General features: G+C 41.9%; 1 protein-coding gene across 1 annotated transcript in view; it reads left to right on the top strand.

Moving 5' to 3' along the window:
* Positions 1-1,066: 1,066 nt before the first annotated feature.
* LOC124789815 overlaps positions 1,067-15,609 on the top strand; it is a 119,334-nt gene continuing 104,791 nt past the window's right edge. Inside the window, exon 1 of the mRNA XM_047257297.1 lies at positions 1,067-1,143. The gene's annotated coding sequence lies outside the window, so the exon portion shown is untranslated. The remainder of the gene's footprint in view (positions 1,144-15,609) is intronic.

Here is a 15,609-nt window from a genome sequence, read left to right on the forward strand (position 1 = left end):
CATCTGTTGACTCAGTGATCGAGACGTGGCTGCACGATCCGTTACAGCCATGAAGATAAGATGCCTGTCATCTCAACCGCTAGTGATACGAGGCCGTTGGGATCCAGCACGGCGCTCCGTATTACCCTCCTGAACCCACCGATTCCATATTCTGCTAACAATCATTGGATGTTGACCAACGCAAGCAGCAATGTGGCGATACGATAAACCGCAATCGCGATAGGCTACAATCCGGCCTTTATCAAAGTCGGCAACGCGATGGTACGCATTTCTCCTCCTTACACGAGGCATCACAACAACTTTTCACCAGGCAACGCCTGTCAACTGATGTTTGCGTATGAGAAGTCGGTTGGAATCTTTCCTCGTGTCAGAGCGTTGTAGGTGTCGCCACGGGCGCCAACTTTGTGTGAATGCTCTGAAAAGCTAATCATTTGCATATCACAGCATCTTCTTTCTGTCGGTTAAATTTCGCGTCTGTAGCACGTCATCTTCGTAGTGTAGAAATTTTAATGGCTAGCAGTGTATTTGGTGACCGTAACATATGCACATCATTCATCCACCGCTTAATTTAATTTCGAGAAAACAGAATAACTGCACGTAACTCATACTTCGTAGTGTCCTCGAGTACCGCGTGCGCGGTTATTCATTCACACCAACTTTTGAGTAATGGGTACTTTGAGTCGTTGGTATCAGGTGCAGTACGGCTTTGCAAGCTTCGGCAGCACAAACTCTTGCTTTTTTGCTTGCACCAGGTTTCTGGTTTCAGACTGTCGCACCCTAATAAAACAGCGTGCATAAGACACTGACTGACTTGGAACGAAGAGGCAGAGCTCCGACTTACCGCCGCGGAGGCTGGCAAGCAGCCACTGGAAGGTCTGAGGAAGGCACCGGAGGCTTGGCGCGCACAGTGCATACCCAGCGACGGGCAGCACTTTCGCTGCAGCCGCTTCCAGCAGGCGACTTTCACGCGCCGCAGCTGGCGGTCGGTGGGGGGCGGGGGGCGGGGGGCGGCAGGTGGGGGCGGACCCCGAGGCGTCGTGGCGCGCGTCCCGGCGCCAGTAGGCGTAGCGGCCAGCCGCCGGATACATCGCTAACGCAGTCGCCTAGCAACGACTACCGCGACGACGCTCGCGCCCCGCAGAGGTGAGTAACGCTCCGTGCCCATTGTTGTCCCAAGTGTCTGCCTGCAGCGCAGTAATCTCTGATGTTCAGTCTCCTTCCAGACATACTGCCTCTACAGGCTTTTGGGATAACATCTGCTGGCCGTTTACAACTTTGTTTGTCCACCTCGAGATCTCAGCCAAGAAATTATAGTTTACTTTTCTAGATATACATATAGAGCTACCAGGTCGTACTCATTGCGTGGCGAGACAGGCTCCCGCCAAGGGCGTAGACAGAGAGAGTGCACAAAAATTGACCGAAAAAAAAGAAACCAAACGGAAAAAACGGTTAAAGAATTAACCTATGGTGTCCTTGTACCCCTCATGTTCCCATCTTCTGCCTACAAGAAGAAACCTTTCCTCAATCTGCGACATAAAACGCACGCTGTTGTCCCAGTATCATTTCTACTCAATCATGTCGTCCAAGCAGACTACTAGCGAGCACAGTATATCGCTAAAGTGGTTTATGTGACAACAATGCTCTTTGTTGACATAGCCGACGTCTAGGCAGCTCGCTACGTTCAGCAACGGAGTTTAAGCATTACATCTCTACGGTGGAGTAGAATCTGAAAGGTCGGCGAGTGCAAGCCGAAGAAAACTTGCTATTTGACAGAAAGCCACGAGTTTTTTCTGATTTCTGCTGTCTGAGGACTGCAGCTAAACCTTAACACGAGAGGTGTTTTGTCTCTAAGACCAAGAGAGAATTTTCGAACACGCTGTCCAAGGTCAATTCTGGCGGAATGCTTAACCTCCACCCCAATCCCCTCCCCCCCCCCCCCCAACTCGCTAATACTACAATGTTGCATCGTTGGCTACATTATCGCCTTCTTTGTAGTTGCTGCCCTTCGGGACTTTCTTGACGGCGTCTCATGAACTATACTTGTTCACTTTTTTCAGTATACTACAAAATATGTTCACAGGAAACTAAATTTTATCTATCCTAAGACTGATAAAATTTATAGACGATGGGCCAGGAAGATATCAGTAATTTAGATCAAGAAATAGGCGAAAAAAGAGACGATTTTGCAGTAGCCTGTGATTACAATTCTGGCAACGTAAAGAAGATCATTCAAAAAACGTCGTGACGATGGCGATTGGCACCTTCCTTTTTCTCCAATAAAATACTTATAGTGTTAATTAAAATCGAATGTTTTCTGAGTGGTGGTAAATATAAATGTTGATCCCACCACTGAACGTCAATTTTTCAGACATTCTTTTTGTAGTGCAATTTTTACGTGCAAGTTTAAACCCTGGAGTTTAGTTTTGTGTAAACATTTACTTTCTGCAGAGGTACTAGAATTTTTCAGAACGTAAACTTCAATTCTCTAATACTTCGTCTATGTGTACTGTTCAAAAAACCTCACAAAAGTATGTGCTTTTAAGTGATAAAAAGTAAAATACTGTAACCGTTATTTAATACAATAAAACTAACAAGAAGTATTTAAACAGCAGTTAAATAATTGTAAAATTAAATGTTCTATAAATTAAAATTTTCTGATTATTTATGCCTGAAATCTCGGTGTAAGTATAGGGGCCCCACACACCAAAGACGCGACTTTCCAAAATTTCTTTGAGTGCATATCAATGGCGGAATGTAGTGTATGTTTCCTGGGGAGTCTTGATATTTTTTGAAATGAACAATGCGTGCGTCATAAAGATCTGTGCTGTGATAAAGTAAAATATGCCGGTACTATAAGCATATGTTGAGACTGCCCTAGCTCAGTCAGTAACACAACTGACTTAAAAGCAACAGAAATGAGATCAAACTCGGACTCAAATGGACTTGACGAAACACCAGACCCAGATGCGTAACGTACGCGATACGGACCCGCCTGCAAAAATCCCGACCCCCTAAGATAAAATGTAAAACCTATCATTAACTAACGTAACTTTCACTACAGCAGGCAGAAATAGAACTTTAATGTAGTATGCTGTAAAATCCCATGTAATATAAACAGAGATCATTCGTTTACTATATTCAAAGTATAAACAAAAATTATTAATGCTGTTAAATGTTATTAAAAATTAAATACATTATAGTGATTGGCAGTTAATATCAATAAGCATAGGCCTATAGTTCTATCTATTGTGTGATTGATTTGTTCTTGTAAAACCTCACTGTACTCACCTTGCCCCTAGAGAAACTGGACCACACGGCACACTTTCTGTGATGGAAGGTATTGATTATTTCACTGGCATCAATAAATCACTTTGGATACTATGGAAGCTGAGTTCACTAACCCTCTCTTGGGCCACAGGATTCCACAGATAGTTCTTTATAAGTATGAGCATCAAAAATAAGTGTTCAGCCGAGGAAACAGGTTAAAAACAGGTAGTATTTTGTGCATTAATCTGGAACGCTATAGCTACGATTGAATTCTCTATTACTAATAGTTTTTTTAATCAACTACCGATGTTAATTAGTCTATTTCTTTATTCAGAGCTTTTTTGGTGAGAGAATTTACTGGATACATCCTTGTCATATTCATTTTGAAGAACGCACTGTGAATGCACTGTGAATCCCTTCGTCGAAAGCAGTATTTACACATTATGGAAAAATAATTATTAACATTACGCATAGCCTAAATTTTGCTCTTCTGCATGGCTACAATGATGTCAAAACAGTCATTAAAATGTCCCATTTCTTTGCCAAAGATGTAGCCAATGACATTGCTTCTTAAAAATTGTGTCGATAGCAAGATAAATTATCAGCTGCATCTGAACAAGAGAACGCGCTTTATCAAGCCGTACATTTTCCGATTGCATAATTTCAGAGTCTAAATTGCAAATCTTCGATTGCAGCACTATCTGAAAAATTAATTCACAATTCTCTAACTGCTTTTTCAAAACAACAGCTTGCTGTCTTTCTTCCCTTTACTTCTATGTCAAATTATTTTTTGTGGAGCCTTAAGTAGCCTAATAGACGCAAGCATAACAAAGGGCTTTTACAGACTGGTGTCTCGAACGTGTTGGGCCAAGCTTTTTAAAGTACAAAAAGATACCAGAAGTTTCCATCTTTTAATTCTTTGGCTGACGAGATGATACAACGTTTCTACTGCGTTTTAAAAGGACATGACAGTCAGTACTGAGCAACTTCATTCTTCTTTCCAGAAGAAATCATTCTTATACCGAGATATCGAAACATTGGCGGGAACTTTGTCTGCAGTTTTAGCTTCACAAAGAGATATATTTTTTGAGTTGTGGAATGAAACCATTGGGAAAGTGGAGGAACTAACCACTGATGAACCAGTTTGGCCTAGAAAAAGGAAGATACCAAGGCGCTACAACAAATGTAGTCATTCTCATGCACACCAACCGCCGGAGGAAATGTACAGACAAATATTTTTGAAATAATTGATGTTGCTGCAGATTCCCTCAACCGAAGATAGGACTCAAAGGTTCTGGAACTTATTCACAACCTGATGCTTTTGATATCGGTCAAATGGTTCAAATGGCTCTGAGCACTATGGGACTTAACTTCTGAGGTCATCAGTCCGCTAGAACTTAGAACTACTTAAACCTAACTAACCTAAGGACATCACACACATCCATGCCCGAGGCAGAATTCGAACCTGCGACCGTAGCGGTCGTGCGGTTCCAGCCTGTAGCGCCTAGAATCGCTCGGCCACTCCGGCCGGCCTGTATTTAATACGCTACCCTATACCAGTTTCTTTCGTCAGTTGGATGAACCGCTCGGCCAGATATCGGTCAAATGTGTGCTGATCAAAACCTGCAGTTCTATAGCGGAGCAACGAACAAATTCAGCTATCGACTCCAACAGAGTAATCCTACTTTATAATCCTTTTAAATGTCCACTTACATTGTTCGTGGTATCGTAGCATTGACTACGACAGTATTTTATGTCGACGAATAAACATGTTATGACATCCTCGACGACTTCAAACAGTCTCCTAGAAGTTGTTGAAGCTCCTTCACAGAAGCCCATAAAAACTTTTTAAACTTGAAGATTTTATCAAAATATCTGAGAAAAATAGATAGCTGTTCCTTCACTGATATGTCGGAAGTATCATCTACAATCTAACACAAAAAACATGTTGAGTTACCACACATGTAGAAGAAAACCACCAATAACCCTTTACGAGATGAAGAATTTTTGAAAAGTGATTTCATTTCCCAATGCTTTTTCTTCGTCATTAAGCTTTAAATGTTACTAGAAAAATAAGAAAAAAATACTCGATTTCAAAATCTTGCGGGCAGGGGCGACGTGCGGGGGCACCGTTACGATCATGAGGGTCAGGTAAATACTAATACAAAATACTTTAGAGAACACAAAATTTATTGTACTTGCAATAATGTGCATTATTTAACTTTGAAGACTAACTTTTTCTGTAGCTGTTTTAAATGAAAATCATCTTCATTTTTAGTTGGGAGATACATGAAAGTCCATAAAACATGTATTGTACTCCGATAGGCACAATTATACATTACTCTTTTCACATCGCGTTTTGCTGCGACTTTTGCATGGCTCGTAATTGCAAGTATGTGGTGCTGGAATATCATCAGCCTTGGAAAATGTTCATATCCATCATAACACTTATCACTGCATGGAAGCTTAGTAAGTGGATTAAAGAATTTAGACCTTTCTGCTACAGGAAATTCGTCTTCATCTTGTTCAGTCTCAACGTCACTTAAGACTCTTCTGTCCGCAGGTGGAACCGCAAGCAGTCCTTCTGCTACCTGGGAACATATAATAATATCAAATAATATTTGTATAAACATAAAATAATTTGGTATTGAAAATTATCCCTTGCCTCTAATTTGAAGTGTAGTAAATCTTTCTGTTCTTTTCTTAGAATATTATCGCCTTTGATGCTTCTTTTGTATTGGTTCCATGCATTTACCACAGCGAGGTCCAAAAAGTGCAAAATTACTTTCCATGTCCATTTTTTACTTCTGAACCAACTTCTATAGCGTTTCATCAGCTGGTCACAAACATCGACTCCAACTATCTTTTTGGTCGTATTTATGCACCACAGAAAGACAATCGACTTCAATATGTTTGTTTTCAGTTTTGGCTCAGTCGGTGCAGAGCCACAGCAGTTTGAAGCCATGGATAATATGTTGCAGTGTTTCCACTCTACAATTACTAAATCATGGTTCCGAGCAACATGTTGCTTTGTCCACGTGCCATCTTGGAGAGAGGCAATCCCTTTATTCTGTTGGCCACAACTGTTCCAGTTCCATAGAGCTTCATTTCAGTCAATTGCTGCAATAAAGTCAGTGACGTGAAGTATCTGTCAGAGTAGACGAAGATTTCTTGAGATGAAGTTTGTGCCAACCTTCATATCACAGAAGGGCCTAATCCAAACCCCTTAGTTCGTAGAGGAGTTGAATCGCCTTGATATATTTCAAAGTCTAACACAGGACCAACTGATGTAGTAAGTACAAAATTCTTTAATCTAACTGGTCGAGGTCTGTTTATTGCAGACTGCCTCAGTGGACAGTGACCTGTAAATGGTATCACTTGTTCATCCATTGAGTATGTTGCATGGCCTCGTGGAAGACTCGATCACGCATTTCTTACTACATCAAGACCTGGCTGTACTTTCCACAATTTATTATTATTATCTGGGGAAGAGCAAACAGCAATCACATGAAAAGCATTACTGAGTGCCAGAAATCTGTCTCTTGACATGACTATTGAAACTGAAGTATAACCATATAAAATGCTCCAGTACGAACTCAATCGAGGAAATCAGAGGCAATCCATACACAGGTTGACAGCCATAAATTTCCTAAGTTCATGAACATCTGAGGTTTTTTCATGCTTCCACACATTTCACTGGTTAGTATGTACTTCAGCAATCTTAAAGAATTAAGAATCTGAAAACTAAAAAGAAAATTGATTTGAAAACAGAACAAAACATATCAAGTTAACCAAGAGACAAAATGTGTATTGTACCTGTATTCTAGAAAATCCAACGGTCCTTAGTGATGCTTACGTTTAAATAAATTCTTCTTCGACACATTTTTCCCCCTATAAGTTTGTAGAGAATTAACTTTTATGAGAGTTTCTGCTTTTGGTTGATTATTATTCCGCCGGCCGGAATGGCCGTGCGGTTCTAGGCGCTATAGTCTGGAACCGAGCGACCGCTACGGTCGCAGATTCGAATCCTGCCTCGGGCACGGATGTGTGTGATGTCCTTAGGTTAGTTAGGTTTAATTAGTTCTATGTTCTAGGCGACTGATGACCTCAGAAGTTGAGTCGCATAGTGCTCAGAGCCATTTGAACCATTAGATTATTATTCCTTCAAGATTCTGACACATTTTCAACTGCTATTTCATTTGTTCCAGAATCGGAACTCGATGCAGAAATGTTCTCTGGCTCAAACAAAGTTTCAGAATCGTCTTCACTGATTACTTCTATATTTGATCCATCAAGCAACTTCAAGTCCACTGATTCTCTAAAGCTGTTCCAATTCATTACATCATTTATATTTTCGAGACAGTGGTGTTTAATTAACTGTATTTGGAAGTACATACAGGTACTTCCATAGAAGATTATAATATTGCATTAATCAGAATGCAAGGATGCGAAAAAAAATTTGTTGTGCACAACTAATCTCATAAAGGAAGAATGCAAAAACGCCTAATCCCCACGAATGTGATAGTGGAGTCATTTTCAAGCAGCACAAGTGCAACAACCAAGCAAAACGGATATTTCAAAAATATGCAAATACTTTGGGATATCCAGACACAACGTGAATCCAAGCAATTTTACAGAATTATAAACTAACACAACTGCTACAGATAAGACGAAGCCACTACATCTCACGCAACGACACAGCACAACCAAGCACAACAACATCGCAAAATGGACGAAGCTGCGATCTAGTGGCGTCCTGTGATACTATGTGAATTACAGTTTCTGGCTGGAATAACATTCAATCTCCAGGGGAAAAAAGCATATAGTCGTACCTAACCCTCGTGGTCGTGAGAGTAGGAGCGTAAAGGAATAGATATCTCAATTACGTCCCAAGATACAATGTTTTACGCTACGTTTAACCTTTATACGTTATACGTTTAACCTGAGCATTATTTATATCGGAAGCACTCATTTCCTCTTGCTGCATGTCTATTTAATATGTTTACGTACAATCAGCACTGATACCAACATATTTTTTGAGACTTAGTATGGGCTCAACATCCTTTTCTACTCTCTCATCTGATTTGCTACCATGTCTTGAATCGCATTCTCTTCATTAACGATTTTCCCGTCACGTATTACTATCACATCAAAAATAAACGTACATCAGTTGACAAGCACATGTAGTCTAGGGGTATACTACCCAAAATGATTTCGGTCTTGGCGTGGAATCCAACTAATCCTTCAATTTTAAATAAAAATTATCGGCATCAGCAGCAGAAGACTTCCAGTATAAGAAGCTACCCTCATTCTTCCATCGGCTTTGTAAATGAGGGTGGAGGAACGGACAAAGTTTCAGGGCACTCTCTTGCCTTTTGGGTGGAAGACTGCCGCTAAAGAGGGAAGAATCAGCAATAATCAACGGTTTGAGGATGCAGAAGGTAATGGAAACTACTGCACAAAAGACACATAATATGTATCCACAGAACATGTAGTCTGTAACTGAAAAAGTGTTATGAAGGTCTCTCCACTGGAAAAAACTTCTCGAATAGTTCCCATTCGGATTTCCGCAAGGGGGCTGCCAAATGTGAGGCGACCTTGCGAAAAAATTGAATAATCAAGGATAACGTTCTACGAGTCGGGGCGTGGAATGTCAGGAGTTTGCAATATCGAAAGCAGCATAAAATGATATAATGACAGTAGGATTCATTATGAATACGAAGGTAGGGCAGAGAATGTGTTACTGTGAACAGTTCAGTGATAAGATTGTTCTTATCAGAATCGACAGCAAACCAACACCGACAACGATACTTCAGGTATACATCCCGACGTCGCAAGCTGAAGCTCAAGAGATAGAGAAAGTATTTGAGGATATTGAAACAGTAATACGGTACGTAAATGGAGATGAAAATCTAATAGGCAAGGAGAATTGGAATGCAGTTGTAACGGAAAGAGTAGACGAAAGGCTTACGCGAGGATATGGGCTTGGCACTAGGAATGAGAGAGAAGAAAGACTAATTGCCTTATGCAATAAATTTTAGGTAGTAATAGCGTATACTCTGTCCAAGAATCACAATAAGAGGAGATATACTTGGAAAAGGTCGGGAGGGGTGGGAAAATTCCAGTTAGATTACATCACGATCATTCAGAGATTCCGAAATCATATACTGGACTGTAAAGCATACCTAGGAGCAGATAGAGACTCAGATTATAATTTAGTAGTGATGAAGAGTACGCTAAAGTTTAAGAGATTAGTCAGGAATAATCAATACTCAAATAAGTGTGATGCAGAAGTACTAACGAATAAAGAGATACGCTTCAAGTCCTCTAAGGCTATATATACTGCGATAAGGAATAGCTCAGCAGGCAGTTCAGCTGAAGAGGGATAGACATCCTTAAAAATAGCAATCACAGAAGTTGGAGAAAAACAGATACTACAAAAGTTGGAAAGAAAAACGTTGGTGCAAATAAGGTAACTGCGGAGAAACCATGAGTAAGAGAAGATATACTTCAGTTGATAGATGAAAGAAGGAAGTACAATATTTCATCATAACTTCTAAAATCATTGTAGGATGTGGCAACAAAACGACTATTAACATCGATATGTTGAATGTTAGAGTATGGCGATATACTATCTGACGTCCGTGGATTGAGAGTAAACAGAATAAATGCGAGAACGAGAAGTAGCAGAAATGAGAACATCTGTATATTTTATATCAGGATTAATGGTCTCGAAGTAGATGGAGTTAAGGGATTCTGCTATCTAGGCAACAAAATAGTCATGATGGACGGTCAATGACATCAAAAGCAGACTAACACTAGCAAAAGAGGCATTCCTGGCCAAGAGAAGTCTACTAGTATCAAACGTAGGCCTCAATTTGAGGAAGAAATTTATGAGAATGTACGTTTGGAGCACTGCATTGAGTGGTAGTGAACCATGGACTGTGGGAAAAGTGGAACAGAAGAGATTTGAAGTGTTTGAAATGTGGTGCTACAGACGAATGTTGAAAATTAGATGGACTGGTAAGGTAAGGAAAGCGGAGGTTCTGCGCAGATCCAAACGGATAGAACAGTTCCTTTCCTTCCCACGCACTATACTGCAAAGAAATTCTGTCCAACAGCTTTGTTCCTGATTTATTTCAAAGAGATTGACGTCTCACAGCATCAGTAATATCTCGCTATAGATTTAAGTTGACTGTGAAAGGTGTTTTTCTGTCTCTAACAATAATTTTCTGTGTGAATATGTGGTTTCTGATGTTTCTTCGGTTTTAAGAGTCCTGGGAAGGGGGGGTTTACATGTTTCCACTCATTACAACTTACTATTAGGTATGACTTGTAAGCTATGCAAGTGGCTCCACGTTCTAAATATAAAACAGATTCGAAATGTAGCGTCTGTGTATACCTCTCTTACTTACCTCACCAAATCGTCAGAGGATACGACTACGTGACAGAAAATGAGACTATACGTGGGATATTTCGCTTCTTGACTCGGGTACATGGGACGATCCAAAGCATAGGACGTTCCAAAGCGTTGTTTCGCCCTAGAGTAATAGGTTTAACAAAGTCAAAAGAAAAAGACGTCAACAGATGGCAAGTGCTTAATCTCTTCACCTCCCTTCGCAGACAATATTGGGAGGGATGTTACGTCCGTATCTTTCACCAAGACTAAACCGCAATTGTTTGTAGTAACTACTTTCACGTAACAGATAAAGTGAAACGACGATACTTCCTTTTTATTCTTAAGATTATAGACTCGTGTATGCCAGACTACTCGCGAAATATTTTTCTCCCACATACTGTATATTATAATTTCGACCTAATCTACTAGCATCACCTCGCTATGGCTCCAGTGACCTTTTTCGCGAGCCTTGCCTCGTCCTCAACAGGCCTTTTGTATCCTCGTCATTGCCCTTGTGGGGTAAGGGTATTCGGAAGCGCACTATGCGGCACTGGAGAGGGCGATATCGAGACACTGAAAATCTATATGAGCGAATGTTATCCTGTTGGAAACACCACCTGGAATGCTTTTCCTGAATGGCAGTACAACAGGCCGAATCACCAGCCTGACGTACAAATTTGCAGTCAGAGTGCGTGGGATAGCCCCGAGAGTGCTCCTGCTGCCGTAAAAAATGGCACCCCAAATCGTAACTCCAGTTGTAGGTCCAATGTGCCTAGCACGCAGACATTTTGGCTGCAGGCCCTCAGCTGTCCTCTTTCTAACCAACACATTGCCATCACTGGCACCGAAGTAGAATCAGCTTTCATCAGAAAACACAACAGACCTCCACTTTGCCCTTCAATGAGCTCCCGCTTCACACCACTGAAGTCGCGAATTGCGGTAGTTTGGGGTTAGTGGAATGCACGCTACAGGACGTCTGTCTTGGATCTATCCTTGAAGTAACCGATTCGTAGCAGTACATTCCGTCATTGTGGTGACAACTGCCGCTCATATTGGTGATGTAAACGCAGTACGGTGCTCCAGGGACATATGCCGAACACTATGGTCTTCCGTCTTGGCTTTGCCACTTCTCCGTCTGGAGCCCGGTCTTCTTGCGCCCGTGCATTCCCGTGACCACCGCTGCCAGCAATCACGTAGTACAGTTACTGCATTCCTGTCAAGTTTTTCTGCAGTATCGCAGAAGGGACATCCATCTTCTGGCAGCCCTGTAACACTACCTCGCTCGAGCTCAGTGAGGCCGGTCGTGGTGGCCGAGCGGTTCTAGTCATTGCAGTCTGGAACCGCGCGACCGCTACGGTCGCAGGCTCGAATCCTGCCTCGGGCATGGATGTGTGTGATGTCCTTAGGTTAGTTAGGTTTAAGTAGTTCTAAGTTCTAAGGGACTGATGACCTAAGTCCCATAGTGCTCAGAGCCATTTTTTGAACCCATAGTGCTCAGAGCCATCAACCATTTTTGAGCTCATTGAGGTGTATATAATAGCTTCTTTGTCGCCTTGAAGGCATTCTTGACTAATATCAACTCACCATGTCCAGTCTCAATGTAACTAACGCTCAAGACCGTTACAGCGTGTATTTGAAGCAAACCTGATTTGTATCCTCATAATGGCAGTACTAGCGTCACTCTTACGCGATGGAGCGAAATCTGGATGGACATCATCTTTTAAATGGAGAAACACGCCTACCGACTTTCGTTTATATCGCACACCTCCTTCTTGATGTTGTGATCTTTTTGGTCAATGTATTTTCTAAGTCAGGCCTTGCCACACCTAACGATGTCACGTTACGAGCAAGACGTCCGTTTGAATCACAAAATATATGAGGCGAGCAAGGTGGTGAATTGTTAGCACAATGAGGTAGCGTTCGAAAGATCATGGGTTCAAATTCCCGTTCAGCCTCCCAGATGCAGATTTTCCGTGGTTCCTCAAAATCGTTTAAGGAAAATGCCGCGATTTTCCCTGTTAATAATGATACGACCGATTTTCTTCCCTACTCTTCTTCCCCAATCCTAGTTTGCTCCCGTCTCTGATTACCTAGTTTTGATGTGAAAACCTAATCTTCTGTCCAAATCTATCCACAAATAACCCGCAGTGGCGGAGTGTCTGGCCTTGTTCATTAGGTTACGCGCCAGTCCAGTCACGACTGCCCCACTTATTACGTTGTCTCGGAACTTCACTAGCAGTGTTGTGTTTTAATTAAGCAGAATTACACATAATTACGGTACAATCGTAGGTGTATCGATTTGCCGAAGTGTTACTTACGCAGACAGAAAACAACTTGCGCCCTCAAAGCGAGGGTAACGTTTCTCGAACAGCAGAAGGCGTGGCGTGCCAATGCCGTGCGACCGGTCGGTCAGAACCAGTGAAAGTCGTCGTTGTCGCCAAACTACGCTGCGGGCCGTAACGGCCTCAGGAATGCAGCATCTGGACAGATACACGGACTGTGCGTGGAACGGCGCTGCCACCGACTTCACAGTTAACTGTACACGCGCGCATCTTCGAATGTGTGTTGCGCGCGGGAGAGTTTGTGTGTGTGTGTGCGTGTGTGTGTGTGTGTGTGTGTGTGTGTATGTGTGTGCATGCGTGTTTGTATGTGTGGTTTGTTAATGACTTGTCTCTTATGTATTCTTGACATGAGCTGGATCAATGCATTTTCCAACATAGGGGCTGGAATGGACGAGGTTAGATATCTAAAATTGATTAGTGCCAAAACTTGTTAGGTTTGACTCTCAAGTAACCACTAAATTATATTTTATTTTTGAATAATAAAAATGTTAGTGCATACTCGCGACAAACAAATTTCATTCTAAAATTATCAATTGAAATCTCTATCGGTAGTAAGGTAGTAATAACAATAAATAAATTCATTCTTTAAATAATGTGACAGTTACTATTTTCGGATTCTTAGATTGTTATCAGATGACAACAGAGTGTTATAACGCTGGATAAATTTTTCGAATTGCTTTATATCCATTTGCGAGTCAATTGTCACCCGATGATGCAGGCTTCGGATGACGAAAATCAGTTAGTGAGTAAATGAAAACGTCGTAGATGTCAAAGCCGTGTTTCTTTTTTCTCTTCATCCTAAAAATTTAAATCTAGTTAATACCCTAAGAATCTGAAAATTATGGAAAAAATAAAGTTGCCTTGTTTATTAAGTACCATCCTCTATTACTTCACGTCCACCTTAAATCTTTTTAGCTTTCCATACCTAATCTACCTCAAGCTATTCAATTCTTTGTTTGTTCACACAGTTTTTTCATCTCTACTGTCCCTTTCGTTGTGAAACCAGTTACTGTTACACCATGTGATCAAAAGTATCCGGACACCCCAAAAACATACGTTTTTCATATTAGGTGCATTTTGCTGCCACTTACTGCGAGGTACTCCATATCAGCGACCTCAGTAGTCATTAGACATAGTGAGAGAGCAGAAAGGGACGCTCCGCGGAACTCACGGACCTCGAACTTGGTCAAGCGATTGGGTGTCGCTTGTGTCATACGTCTGTATGCGAGATTTTCACACTCCTAAACATCCCTAAGTCCACTGCTTCCGATGTGATAGTGAAGTGGAAACGTGAAGGGACACGTACAGCAAAAAAGCGTACAGGCCGACCATGTCTGTTGATTGACAGAGACCGACGATAGTTGAAGAGAGTCGTAATGTCTAATAGACATCTATCCAGACCATCACACAGGAATTCCAAACTGCATTAGGATCCACTGCAAGTACTAAGGCAGTTAGGCGGGAGATGAGAAAACTGGGATTTCATGGTCGAGTGGCTGCTCATAAGCCACACATCATGCGGTAAATGCCAAACGACGCCTCGCTTGGTGTAAGAAGCGTAAATATTGGACGACTGAACAGTGGAAAAAAGTTGTGTGGAGGACGAATCACGACACAATGTGGCGGTCCGATGGCAGCGTTTGGGTATGGCAAATGCCCGGTGTACGTCATCTGCCAGCGTGTGTAGTGCCAACATAAAAGTCGGAGGCGGAGATGTTATGGTGAGGTCGTGTTTTTCATGGAGAGGGCTTGCAACCCTTGTTGTTTTGCTTGTCAGTATCACAGCATAGGCCTACACTGATGTTTTAAGCACCTTCTTGCTTCCCCTGTTGTAGAGCAACTCGGGGATATTTATTGCATCTTTCAACACGATCGACCACCTGTTCATAATTCACGGCCTGTGTCGGAGTGGTTACACGACAATAACATCCCTGTAATGGATTGGCCTGCACAGAGGCCTGACCTGAATCCTCTAGAACACCTTTGGGATGTTTTGGAACGCCGACTTCGTGCCGGGCCTCATCGACATCGACACCTCTCCTCAGTGTAGCACTCCGTGAAGAATGGGCTGCCATTCCCCAAGAAACCTTCCAGCGCATGATTGAGTGTATGCCTGTGAGAGTGGAAGCTATCATCAAGGATGTGGGTGGGCCGACACCATATTGAATTCCAGCGTTACCGATGGAGGACGCCACGAACTTCTAAGTCATCTTCAACGAGGTGGCCGGATGTGTTTGATCACATAGTGTATATCTGGGTGTCTTTAGACATGCCCCATTAGCTTTTGCTTGTGCTCATAAACATTTATGTTACACAGTGTAATTCACTTCAGTAGTTCAGTAAAGGTCGCAAATATTTTTCGTTTATACTTTACACATTACCAGTTTCGGCCATTGCCGACCATCAAAATGAAACCGTACTTATTGCTAACGCGTGATATGAAAACTCAATAGAAAGAAGAGTATCATGGAAAATTGTGGTGGATAATACGATGTCAGATGACGTGCTGTATATCCTCACAGTGACATGCTTACGTTGCCAATAGTAACAAACAAGTGCTGACGTTATGTTGACAAGACCCTCATTTAAAGGGCACCGTAC

The sequence above is a fragment of the Schistocerca piceifrons genome, chromosome 3 (genome assembly GCF_021461385.2).
Source record: "Schistocerca piceifrons isolate TAMUIC-IGC-003096 chromosome 3, iqSchPice1.1, whole genome shotgun sequence".
Taxonomy (NCBI): Eukaryota; Metazoa; Arthropoda; class Insecta; order Orthoptera; family Acrididae; genus Schistocerca; species Schistocerca piceifrons.